At 36.2% G+C, this 12,791-nt stretch overlaps 1 pseudogene; it reads left to right on the top strand.

Annotated features, from left to right (window-relative positions):
- Positions 1–9,851: 9,851 nt before the first annotated feature.
- Positions 9,852–10,134, top strand: LOC102486668 (HIG1 domain family member 1A, mitochondrial pseudogene; annotated as a pseudogene).
- The last annotated feature ends 2,657 nt before the right edge of the window (positions 10,135–12,791 follow it).

Raw genomic sequence — 12,791 nt, forward strand, 5'->3', positions numbered from 1 at the left:
CACTTGTCTAGCAATATCTTCAGGATACACTGTGCATTGCCCTTTGAGTGCTAAAAACCAAATGAATGCAGGAACATGCATTTCTTGAGTGAAGTCAGGAGGGGGACTCCTTTCCCAGAACTGTGTTGAAGAAGTCTTAGACTTGCATCTTTTTTTTTTTTTGCTTCGTTTTTTTTTCTTCGGTGCGTGCGCTCACCAGACAGAGAGAAACCTCCCTGACCGGTCTTAGCCAGTGCCACCCCCCCCCCAGCCAGATATCAGCAGGGCAGATCAGTTGGATGGCGCCAGCCGGCAGTAAGGAGAGAGGCTGTCAAGCAATTAGCCCAATGATAATTTAGTATAATAAAGCCTGCTTCAAATCATAATTTAAACTGACAGGGAAGAGAACATTTTTCCTTTCGAAGTCTTAGACTTGCATCTTTTTTTTTTTTGGAGAGGTTTTTGCTATAGGGTGCGTGCGCTCACCAGACAGAGAGAGAGAGAGAGAGAGAGAGAGATAGAAAGCGAGAAATCACCCCCAGGGGGGATGGCCATGCCACAATTCCTTCTCCTTCATTCTCCTCTCGGGATCTTGGGCACGCACGCACGCACACGCGCCCGGCGTGAGTTTTAAGCCACTGGGTCCGGGATTCAAACTGCGGTCGACTACGTGGGAGTCCAGCGACATAGCCATTACACTAACTGCTGGTTCCTTAGACTTGCATTTTTATTCATGGGATCAACAGGCATGGTCTCCAGTACTTGGGAGCAGTCATCTGGGGCTCAGCACTTGACAGAGGTGATTTTACTGGAGGATGAATCTTACTGAATATTACAACCAGGTATACCAGTCCTGAACAGAGACGGTGCCATACTGTGTGTTATCAGTTAAATAAAGCACATGCTGTGCCAGTAATAATTATTTCTTTAAGTAGTACATACGGCTGATGATACAGTTCTTTGAATCGTGGCATAGTAAACCCTTGAACTCACAGATTCAGTTGTACCCTCATGACAAACAGCTTGCATAAATGTTAGCCTTTCCCACTCATCATCCAAAGACATCCCGTAAAGCAGGTCTGGTTGCTCTAAGTGTGTAGATATGTAAGGAGGGATTGAAGTGCTTGAATGGAGAACAAGAGGTGTGAAAAATGATATAAATCTAGGTTTAAATAGAAAGTAATTTCCTAACAAACTTTTACTCTTATTGGGGTTCATCATCCATAAAACTTGACCTTCTTTTCATAGCAGAAGAATCGATGATCTTGTGAAACTGGGTGTCTGTACATTTTCCCCAAGTTCCTCCGCAGCAAAATGTGTTCCTCATCCAATTACAGCTGCTGGTTGGCCAAGGTAAAGGAACTTTCTATATACCTAATTTACTGCATGTCTTTCCAGTCTTAGGAATGTAATACAGGACACTTTAAATTAACTGAAAAGTCAGATGGCAAAAGAATCACGTTGGCCATTTGCTGCATGAAGTGAGCATTTGTTGATGATAAAATAAGTAATTCCATATGCACATGAACTGTTAGTATTTGAATCCTGTTTCTCTTGTAATGTCCTTGGTCTTTTGTCTTTTGAATCAATTAGATCAATCTCAGGGGAGTTAAAAAAAAAGAAAAAGAAAGAAAGAAAAACAGACTACAGTTTAAGCCAGAACACTCCAATACTGTCCATTCAACATATGGTGTTTATAAATCTTGAAAACAGAATCAGAAGGAATGCTTCAGATTAGAAGTGCTCTCATATCAGGGATGGTTTTAATTTGTTAGCATTTTAAGTCTTTGGTCCTATAGTAGTTCTTATTATAGTCAATAAAATGGTTAGTGAAATGACGGTAAAGTATTATAATTATGTTCCTTAATAAGATTTGTATGCTCCCATTGGTATGCAGGTCTGCCACTTTGCACTTTTCAAAAAGTATTTATTTATTTGAAATTAAGAGAATGGCAGATTGGCTGAGGATAGAAGATTCACTTGATAATCTCATACTTCTTCAAGCACAATATGAGAAGGTGCTGGGCAGAGGTAGAGCTAGTTAGACAATCTTTGCTCTGAGCCAGGGCAGTGCAGCTGATCTTTGATTCCACAGAAAAATCCACCCTCTGTCCAAACCCTCTTGGTCCAGAGCCCAGCACAGATGGTGTGAGTGGTTCTGCCGAGCCAGCCGGTGAGAACAGGCAGGCAGACATCTGCAGGTGAAGGCCCTGGAGGGAATCACGGCTGGAAGGTCATTGAAAGTCGATGCACAGAAAGGCTGTTTCCCCAGCAGCAGAAATTACCCTCTAAGACCTCTGCAGGTCCACACAGGCAGTAGGCCAAGAGCGATGGACACCACCTACAGACGCAGTTCTGAAAAGGGGATCCAGAGCCTGGTGTCTATTTAAAATCCCAAACAACGGAATCACATCTGACTCTAAGATTATAATGAGCTTCCACGTAAGGTTCTGAGCACCACACAGCACTAGGAAGGGGTCTGTTAGCACATTAAAATCACATGGAAAATTTTCTTAAAACTCAATGCTCAGCTATACTCCAGATGAGTTAAATCATCCTCTGGGGTAGAAAAAACTATCAGTATTTATCCCCTAAACAGCTCCTGCAGAGATTAGGGCTCAGGCAGAAGAGAACACTCCTCAAAAGTGCTAAACTATGGTGTTTTCTGTTGTGGTGAATTGAGGGCAGTTGGAGACTGAGTTTGGGGCACCTAAAATTAAAAGCTAAGCAAATGACTATGGGAATGTTATCCTTCTTCTAAGAGCTAGTGTTTTTATTGTTTGTTTTGTTTTGTTTTGTTTTGAGAGGTTTTTGCTATAGGGTGCGTGCACTTGCCAGAAAGACAGAGAGAGACAGAGAGACAGAAAGCAAGAAATCACCCCCCAGGGGGGATGGCCATGCCACAGTCCTTTCTCCTCCATTCTCCTCTTGGGATCTTGGGCACTCACGCACACACACCTGGCGTGAGTTTTAAGCCACCGGGTCACACTCCAACTGTGGTCGACTACATGGGTGTCCAGCGACATAGCCATTATGCTAACTGCTGGTCCCAAGAGCTAGTGTTTTAAGGGAAAGAAAATAGGACTAAGAGTCTAAGATCTAATTTTCAACCTCAATTTAGCCAGCCATTTAAACTGGAAACCTGTCTCCTCATCTGTAAAATAAGAGCGTTGATAAATTGATCTCCAAGATCTTTCCATTTCTCCCATCTCTGTTGTCAAGTGCTGGAGTAAAATTGTTTTTCTTAAAAAAAAAAAAATGTAATGAGGGACCAGCAGTTAGCGTAATGGTTATGCCGCTGGACTCCCATGTAGTCGAGTGTGGTTCCAGTCACGGACCCAGTGGCTTAAACTCACACCAGGCACGTGTGCGTGCGTGCCCAAGATCCCGAGAGGAGAATATAGGAGAAGGGATTGCGGTGTGACCATCCCCCCAGGGGAGGGTGATTTCTCGCTTTCTATGTCTCTGTCTCTGTCTGTCTCTCTAGTGAGTACATGTGCCCTATAGCAAACACTGCTCCAAAAAAAAAAAAAGTAATGAATGGGCTGGCAGGTGGTATGTTGATTAAGGTGCTGGTACCCCACATAGCAGACCATGGTTCAAGTCCTGGACCTGGTGGCTTGCTTTCTCACTTTCTCTCTCTCTCCCCCATGTCTCTTTCTAGTCAAATTTAAAAATAATTAAAATAATAAAATTACATAAATAACTTCTTTTAAAATGTAATGTATTTTTCTAATGGTTATACAAGATCTGCCCCATGGCATGGTGAAGGCTGCTGGATCCCACATGGCCAACTGCACAGTTTGAGTCCAGACTCAGTGGCTTGAAAAACACACTGGGCACATATGTGTGCCCAAAATCACAAAAGGAGAAATATAGGAGAAGGTATTGTCACATGACCATTCCCTACTGGTGGAAGGGTGCTTTCTCACTTTCTCTCCAGTGTGTTCATGTGCCCTCTGACAAAATTTAAAAAATAAAAATATCTGAATTTTGTTTAAAACTTCTGTCCCATATTTCTAAATATGACAATAATAGATTTAAAGAAAACATTTTTAAGAACTAAAATGATATAGCCCTACTTTCACCACTTCAATTCAATATCACATTGGAGGTTTTAATCAGTGCAACAAGGAAAAAAATAATTAAAATGAGATAAACAGGATACCATCAAAATTAAAAACTTTCATGCTTCAAAAGACACTTCAAGAAAGTGAAAAGACAACTCACAGGTGAAAATATTTGCAAGCCATATATCTGAAAAAATACTGTAATATAAAAAGATTATTAAGACTCAAGAATTAAAAGAAAAATAATCCATATAAAAATGAGTAAAACCTCTGAATAGATAGTTCTCTAAGGAAAATATACAAATGTAAAAGCACATGAATAGATATTCAATGTCATTAACCAACAGGGAATAGCAAATCAAATCTACAGTGAGATAGTACTTCACAGTCAAACAAACTGCTATAAACAAAATATGCACACACAGAGTAACAAATAGAAGATATGGAGAAATTAGAACCCTCATACATCACTGGTGGGAAAATAAAATGGTGCAGTCATTTTGGAAAGCAGTTTGACATTTCCTTAAAAAATTAAATATAGAGTTTCCGTATGACTCAGCAATTCAGTCCCTAAGTATATGCCCAAGGGAAAGGAGATGTGTCCACCAAAAATTTGTAGACAAATATTCATAGCAGCCAAAAAGTAGAAACATCAAATGTCCATCAAATGATGAATGAAAAAGTAAAATATAGTATATCCATACAATAGAATGTTATTCATCAATAAAAGTAATCAATTTACTAGTACATACAAAAACGTGTATGCACCTTAAAAATAATATACTCAGTTGAAAAAAAAATCTAATCTCAAACGATCACATCTTATAAGATACTATTTACTTTAAATGTCCCAAATTGGCAAATCTATAGCAAAAAGAAAGTTAATTAATGGTTGTCTAGAGTGAACAGGAATATGAGAGGCTTGTATGGTGACAGTTACAAGGTACAGGATTTTTGTTTTTCTGTTTTTTCAGGGCAGTAAAAATGCTCTAAAACCAATTTTGGTGACTGGATGCACAACTCTGTGATTATATGAAAATCATTCAATTGTACACTCCAAAAAAGGTAAGTTGTGTGATATGTGAATTATACCTAAACAAAGCTATTGTTTAAATAAATTATAAATACCTGTGGTAACGACATTGTTTTGCAATGAAATGAGGTTCAATGAAGAGTTCTATTTCCTAATTTCTCTTTGAAAATATGTTCTTTGATTCACATTAGGTTGAATATTTTTTGCTTAATTTTGTAGTCCTCATAGTAAAGCTACAGTTAGTTTCACATTTTTCCACTGTTTGTGCAAATAAGCAGCCTTAGTTTCAAATGGATGTTTCTATTAACACTATGCCTAATTATTGAAAATAAACATGTGCAAGTACGCGCTTCTGCTGACTGCCTTTCAACCTATCTTTTTTCCCCACTGGTTCATGCTGAGGGCCTCGACTTAATGAAGCTTTCCAGGGACCTTAGTTTGAACATGTCCTTAACTGGCAGTATAATGTATGAAGTCCATACTGAGAAATGAAATTTAAGCGATTCTTTTCATCATGCTGATAAAAGAAAAGTCATACATATGCCCACATAGTTCCATAAAACAGACTATTTCATTCAAAAGTTTTTAAAAAACCAGCTCATGAAAAACTGCATTTTTAAGATATTCTTTTCTTTGATGTGTAGAAGCAGATTTCCAGAATCTTCCAATTCAGAATCTCAAAGCTAAAGTCATAAACTAACAGGAGCTCATATTTGCATAATAGAATATTAAAATTCAAAAAGAAAAGTCTAGAAGCCTAATCACTTCTCTGAAGAAAACTGACCATTTTTTTCTTTTTTAAATTTTATTTACATTTAATCACATGTCTTTGCAGTATACATTTCTTTTGCCAACACAAATACCATGCATGTCAGTCAAGACAAATATATTACTATATATATAATCATCAGCAAATAGCTTCTCATTTGATGTCAATTAAGCATACTTTTACCAGTTTTTTCCTTCTCCTTTTTTCTCCCTCCTTCCCTTCCATACTAAACTTTTTTTTCCCACATTTTATTGATTCACAAAAGATCTTAAACTAAAAGTATGGACAAAACTAGAATCTAGTGAAAAGAGCACCATAATTTTCTTCTGAAACATTTTTTTTTTCTTTCTCCATTTCCCTTTACCAATGAGAGATTTAAACTAACTTATTTGCAAAAAGAATAGGTTAATCTCAATTTTGTCTGTTATTTGCACAAAGCCCCAGAAGAATTCAATTTCTGATGCAGGGCAACAGATACTATTGTGTTATTGAACTTATGCAAATTACTATTCTGCCACAAAATAAGAATGCTCACAAATATTTTCCAATATCTTCAGGAAGGGAGAAAAGCTTATGTCTCAAGTTTAAATTTTTTTTTTATCAAATTGCTGAAAAACAAATCAAAAGAAAACAAAAATCTTTAAATCTGGAAGACAAAGCATAGAATAAATCAGTAATGTTTTAGAAAAAAGTTACAGAATTCTATTTTAGCAGTTCAGTCTCATGTAATCTCCCTTTTGTTTAATTTGAGCATTATGTGGTCTGATCTTTCCATTAACATTCAGCATTATTATTGATATTTCAGAATTTGTCCCTACCATTAAGTTGGGCTTTTTTTGGTCATTTTTTTTGTTCTCCTATTTGTCAGTCTGTCTTAAGTTTTCCTAGTATAGTATTCCCTTCAGAACTTCTCAAAGGACTGGCCTGATGTTGGTAAAATTTCAGGTTTTGTTTATCTGAGAATGTTTTTATTTTTTCTTCCCATATGAAGAATAATCTGGCCAGAGACAGTATTTTTGATTGAAGTTGCTTTTCACTTAATAATTTGAATATATTTTCCCATTCTCTCCTTGCTTACATTGTTTCTGATGAGAAGTCCAATCTTAACCTGATGGGATATCCTTTGAAAGTAACTTGACATTTTTTCTTGCCAATTTTAGTCTCTTATCTCTGTGGTTTTGGTCAATCTGGCTATGATGTTCCTTGGAAAACATCTTCTTGGATCAATTCTATGTTAGGTCCTTTGTATTTCTTGGGTCTAGATATTTGAACGCCTCTCTAGGTTTGTAAAGTTTTCTTCTAGGATTTCATAGAATAGATTATCAATGCCCTTATTAGTTTTTTCACCTTCTGGGATACTGATTATTTAAATATTTGGACATCTAATTGTATCTACTATGACTTGTATATTATTTTCATTTTGGGGGTTTATTTTCTCAGTCTTTTTGGTGAATTTTTCTAGGTCAGACGTTCTGTCTTCTAGATCAGAGATTTGAACTTCTGAAGGATCTAATCTGCTTTTAATTCTTTCAAGGAGGTTCTGATTTCATGTATTACAGCCTTCATCTCTAACAATTCTATTTTATTCTCTTTTATGGTGTGTATTTCCTCTTCCAGATCGTGGAAGAACTTCCTTACCTCCTGGAATTCATTGTCTCTTCTCCTGCATTTTCTGGGCTTCATTGTCTCTCTTCTCTTGCATCTATGTTAGTTTTGTCACTATAAATATCCTAAATTCTTTATCTGACCTTTCCAGGAGTTCCATTGTATTGTCCGTGGATGATGAAGGGCTGTTCTTTCCTTTTGTGGTAAGATATTTTCTTGATTTCCCATATTTCTTGTGCCTTTACTGTAGTTTCTGATCTGATGGATTATACATTACTTCCTACCTTCTTGTTAGAGGTGTGCAGAAGGAGATGACCTGAGATATTTCTGCAGTTCCATTTCCCTGATCCTCACCAAGCAACCTGCACTTTTGTCAGTGTAACTGGATATTACAAAAGGCTCACAGTTTCAAGGAAATGGGTGCATCTTGGGTTCAACTAAGAATTCAGAGGTGTTTGGGAGGAGATGAACAGAGCTCACTGCAGCTCTGTCTTTCTCCCACCTTCTCACTTTGCAGACTCTCTTCTCTCATTTTTAGTCATTTGGTGGTATATTCACGTTTGGCTAATTCGTCAGAGATTTTTGCTACTATATGTTCATATGTTTTACTTTACTATAAGATACTTCTATGCCTATTTCTCTACTACTGGATTTTGCAAAGTAGTATCCACATAAAGGAATATCAATTTAGATTTATAAAGATGAGTTTCTCCTTTTCAGTACCAGTTCAGTGGGGGTTGAGGTTTATTATGACCTTAAAAGTATTCAGATGTATCACTACTGTGCACCTAGACCTGCCTAGACACTCAATGTGTGGAGGGTGAGAAGCAAGCTGAGAAAGTCAGGTAAAATAAGAGAAACAAAGGGAAAAAGACAAAAAAAAAAAAAAAAGACAAAACCAAACAAAAGGGAAAAAATTTTTCTGTAGGAAAAAGGCAAAAAAAAAAAATTAGAACAGTGCAGCACATTAGTACACCATGCTAAAATGGCAAGGCTAGGCCCACCTCAGATGTACGTGGATTCTCATATTAGCAAGAGAAAGGAGAGGTCAGAGACAAGAGACAGTGCCTACATTTTTAGGAAACATATATATATATAAAAGAGAAAATTTTTGAGAGAAAGGGAGAGAGAGAGAGAGACAGAGACTTAAAGAAGACCCTACCTGTTTTTTTGCTGGGTGTTGGGTCAGAAGGAGAGGTTTAGAGCAAAGACTTTCTGGTTAAACGGGCAGGGCTAGGCCCACCTCAGATACACATGGATTCTGGCTTTTCACTGGATGTTGGGCCTGAAGGCAAACTGAACATTTTAGAAGTGTGATAAGTGCTTGTTTTACCTTTCTTACTTTCTTCTCAAGATTTCAATGTGTTAATCCCCTTCCTATTCAATAATCTCTACTTTGCACCACTTTTGAGGGCACCAGAAATTCCCCAGATCTTATATTCAAACATCATATCAGAACTACTCCAGTATCAAGGAGGTTAACCCTCTTGAATGACTGCAAAACTGTTCTGGCACACATGGTGTACAATCCTTGGGACTTCTACCAAGCATTTGTAACAGGAAAAAAAAAAAAACTCCTTTGAAACAAGAAAAAAAAATTAAGTCCATATATGGAAACCAGAGTGTGGAACTAAGTATGACATTTTTCTTTCAATGAATAAGTGCTCCACAGCAAACATTAAACAATTTAGCAATATAATACATGTGAGGCAATCCTTTAAATTATAAAGTATCATACAAAGTAGAGGTAGTATTGGTAATAATAACAGTAATAACTTTCAAGACTATATTCTTTGTTACTCATTTGCAAAGCTGCCTGGTTTGAGTAACTGTCTAGGACTATAGTGTTTATCCATTAAGTTCTAGGGACATGAAATTAGAAATCAAATCAGATTTACTAGTATATGAAACAACAGCATGCTGCCATTTCCCTAGAAAAAAAATATTGCATTTTTCTACATGATTTAGTTGTAAACAAGATTTGGTTATGACTAAGTCTATTGAGGCTTAAGACATCATCAATAAACCATGATAAGTAGGTTCACTTTCAAGGAAAAATATGAAGTCTCTACTAATGAGATTTCCTAGTACAATAGGGGCCAAGTTTGACTTTATTTCATTCAGTGACTGCACAGCCTCTGAATAAGAAGTTCTCATGAACTTCTACAGTTGAGTGACTGCAAAGATTGAAAAAAGCATTTTTAAGAAAATACTTCAAAATGGAAACATTTGAGAATGGATATTCTCTCTATATAATATTTTTGTGGAAAACAAAAACAAAAACAAAGAAAAAAACAACAACAAAAAAAACAACTTAGAGAGAAGCCAGCGAGAGCATGTGGGGTTCTGTCGCACTGAACCTAATAGAAACTCTCCAGAGGATTCTTCAGTCACCATGTCAACCAACAATAATATTTCTCTCTCTTCATAATGATGAAGATCAGGGATCCAAACTTATCCGAAAAGCTAAAGAGGCACCATTTGTCCCCACTGGAATGGCAGGGTTTACAGCAATTGTTGCAAATGGACTATACAAATTGAAGAACCAGGGAAATACTAAAATGTCCGTCCACCTGATCCACATGTGTGTGGCAGCCCAAGGCTTTGTTGTGGGTGTGATGACTCTTGGTATGGGCTACTCCATGTATCGGGAATTCTGGGCAAAACTTAAACCTTAGAAGAGGAGATGCCGTCTTGGTCTGTTCGGATGTGCTTGCTTTAGACATCTCATATTGAGGTTATGTGTTTCTGTCAAAAACAAATTCTTTGAAGGGTTTGAATAAGGTATTTTGAATATTGACTTCCTATCTCACAGCCTCGATTTGCCTGGTGACCAAAAGGATTAGTGACTACTTATTCCCTAGCTAGGTCATTCAGGAAAGTCAGGTTAACACAAAAGAAATCTGTCACCAAATGTACTCTGCTGTGTTAAAATCTTCACCTTCTTAAACCCTTATGATAAAACTAGTTCTAAAGAAGACCACAGACTAACCTGGAAGTACTCCCAAGTTCGCTGTAGACTACCTCCTGCTTTGGGTGTTATGTAGGAGTCTTGTTTATCCCAGTTAATTCAACATTTTTCTGTGCGCCTTATGGACTGGTTGAGTACTTCAGGTTTTAGGGCTGGTTGGCTCCTGGAGGACTGTTTTGAAAAAGTGCATGGATTATAATTTGTAAAGTCTTTTTTAACTGACATGTGTATGCACTTAAACCAAACCTGGAAAGCTTGCAATGGGGCTGCAGAGTAGTATTTATTTCATAATCACACTTGTAAACATGAGAATAAGTTAATTATGGATTCCAGTTAGCTCTTTTGTAATTGCAGAATTATAATTTTGTCACTGTTAGATTAGAATAATTTTTAAATGTCATCTTGGAATAGAAATATGTATTTTAAGTATTAACACAAGGCTAAATGGAGAACACTTTTTAAATGTGTGCAGTGTATTTATTTTCTCTGTAAAATCAAACCAATAATGAAAGTGATTAATGATTTATAAGCAAGCTGGTTGGTCTGACATTATCTACAAACTTTGATATACTACAGAATGTTTTATTGCACTTGTGCAATTCTCTTGTCTAATCTGAATTTACATTCCATGCTGACAACATGGTGTATATATATATATAATGCATGGATAACTATATATATATATATATATATATATATATACACACACACACATATATATATAGTTATTCAAATAAATGAACATAAAAAAAACTTAGATAAAATTCAATTCTTTATAGGAAAAGAAATTAAGAATGGTAAGAAATAAAGGCCCTTGGATTTCAACTGACCCCTCCTTCTTCTCCTTCTTTTAACTATGGATAAGAGAGAATATTTACAAACAACAACAAAAGAATCCAAAATGTTCTGTTTTCTACAAAGGTAGTAGAGATGATAGCTAACTTTAACCCTAAACAAAGAGCTAATTTCAAAATACTTTGAGGCCCATATAACCATCTCCGTACAGTTTATGATAAAGGAAGGCCAAGTTGACCTATTATTTGGCCTGAAATCTGTCATTACTTTCTTTTTTTAGCCAATCATATCTTTTTTCTTTTACTGTTGTATATGACTAATAACCTAATTATAATTTCTCTGATTTTCCCCCAAATCTCTCCACTGATTTATTTTAGGATAAATGATTTAGTTTCTATTTAACAGATCCTGAAAGTGGTGGACTCAGTATAGATCTAAGAAAGAAACTTCTCAAAATGTAAAATTTTATTTCTTAAACACAGTAATACTGTATTTCATAGAATCTCCAATTCCATAAACTGTAAGAGGCACAAATATTTTATCTACTTTATGATTTAAAAAAAAAAGGCTGAAGCCACTCGAGTATAGTAGAGGCCTTTTTATCACTTACAATATTTATTTTATATTTAATGAAAGAACTCTGTAAGAGTTATTTTGACATAGTTATTTATTACTCTATTCCTACATAAAAAGGAAAATAGAAACAAAATAAATATATCATGGCATTCATAAATCTTGACATGTAATAGGCTGGTCTCTAGTATACATCTCAATAGTAAACATAACATGAATTCAACTATGTGACATCTTCTTTTCTAAGATTTCATTAAGCATGTGGTCATTGTCTTGCAAGAAAATGTGAAGTCATGGGAACAAATGTTTACTTCATTATATCACATTCATGTAACATTTCACATAGTATTTAAACTCACACAGAGAGCTGACTCAAAGTGTCAACAATAAGAAAATAGAATCAACCCAAGAAGATCTTCTCCAAGACACATTATAGCCAGACTGACCAAAACCACAGACAAAGACAAGATACTAAAATTGGAAAGAGAGAAACAGCCAGTTACCTACAAAGGATATCCCATCAGACTAACGGCAGACCTCTCATTGGAAATAAGGAAAGAATGGGAAAATATATTCAAAGTGTTAAGGGAAAAGCAATTTCAACAGAGAATGCTGTACCCAGCAAGATTATCCTTCATATGGGAAGAAAAGACACGAACATTCCCAGATAAACAAAACCTGAAAGAGTTTACCAGCACCAGAATAGATCTCCAAGAAGTTCTCAAGGGAGTGCTATGCCAGGAAAATTAAATTTACTCACACAGAAATAAGAGTTCAAAAACTAAGAAAATGGTTAACCTAATCGTAGGGACAAGTCTGGAGTAGAATATTATATCTCATAAGTCAATCAGGAAGATCAAATCACAACAGAAGATAGATTAAGTACATGAGACTGAACTGGTGAAGTAGCATTCTGTGACTTTTGACTAAAATATTGCTGCTTTTCCTCTAGGGTTTGTTGTCCGGTTTTAAGAGTTTTTGTCCTGTCTTGAGCTG

This window comes from Tupaia chinensis, unplaced genomic scaffold, assembly GCF_000334495.1.
Source record: "Tupaia chinensis unplaced genomic scaffold, TupChi_1.0 Scaffold000636_1, whole genome shotgun sequence".
NCBI lineage: Eukaryota > Metazoa > Chordata > Mammalia > Scandentia > Tupaiidae > Tupaia > Tupaia belangeri.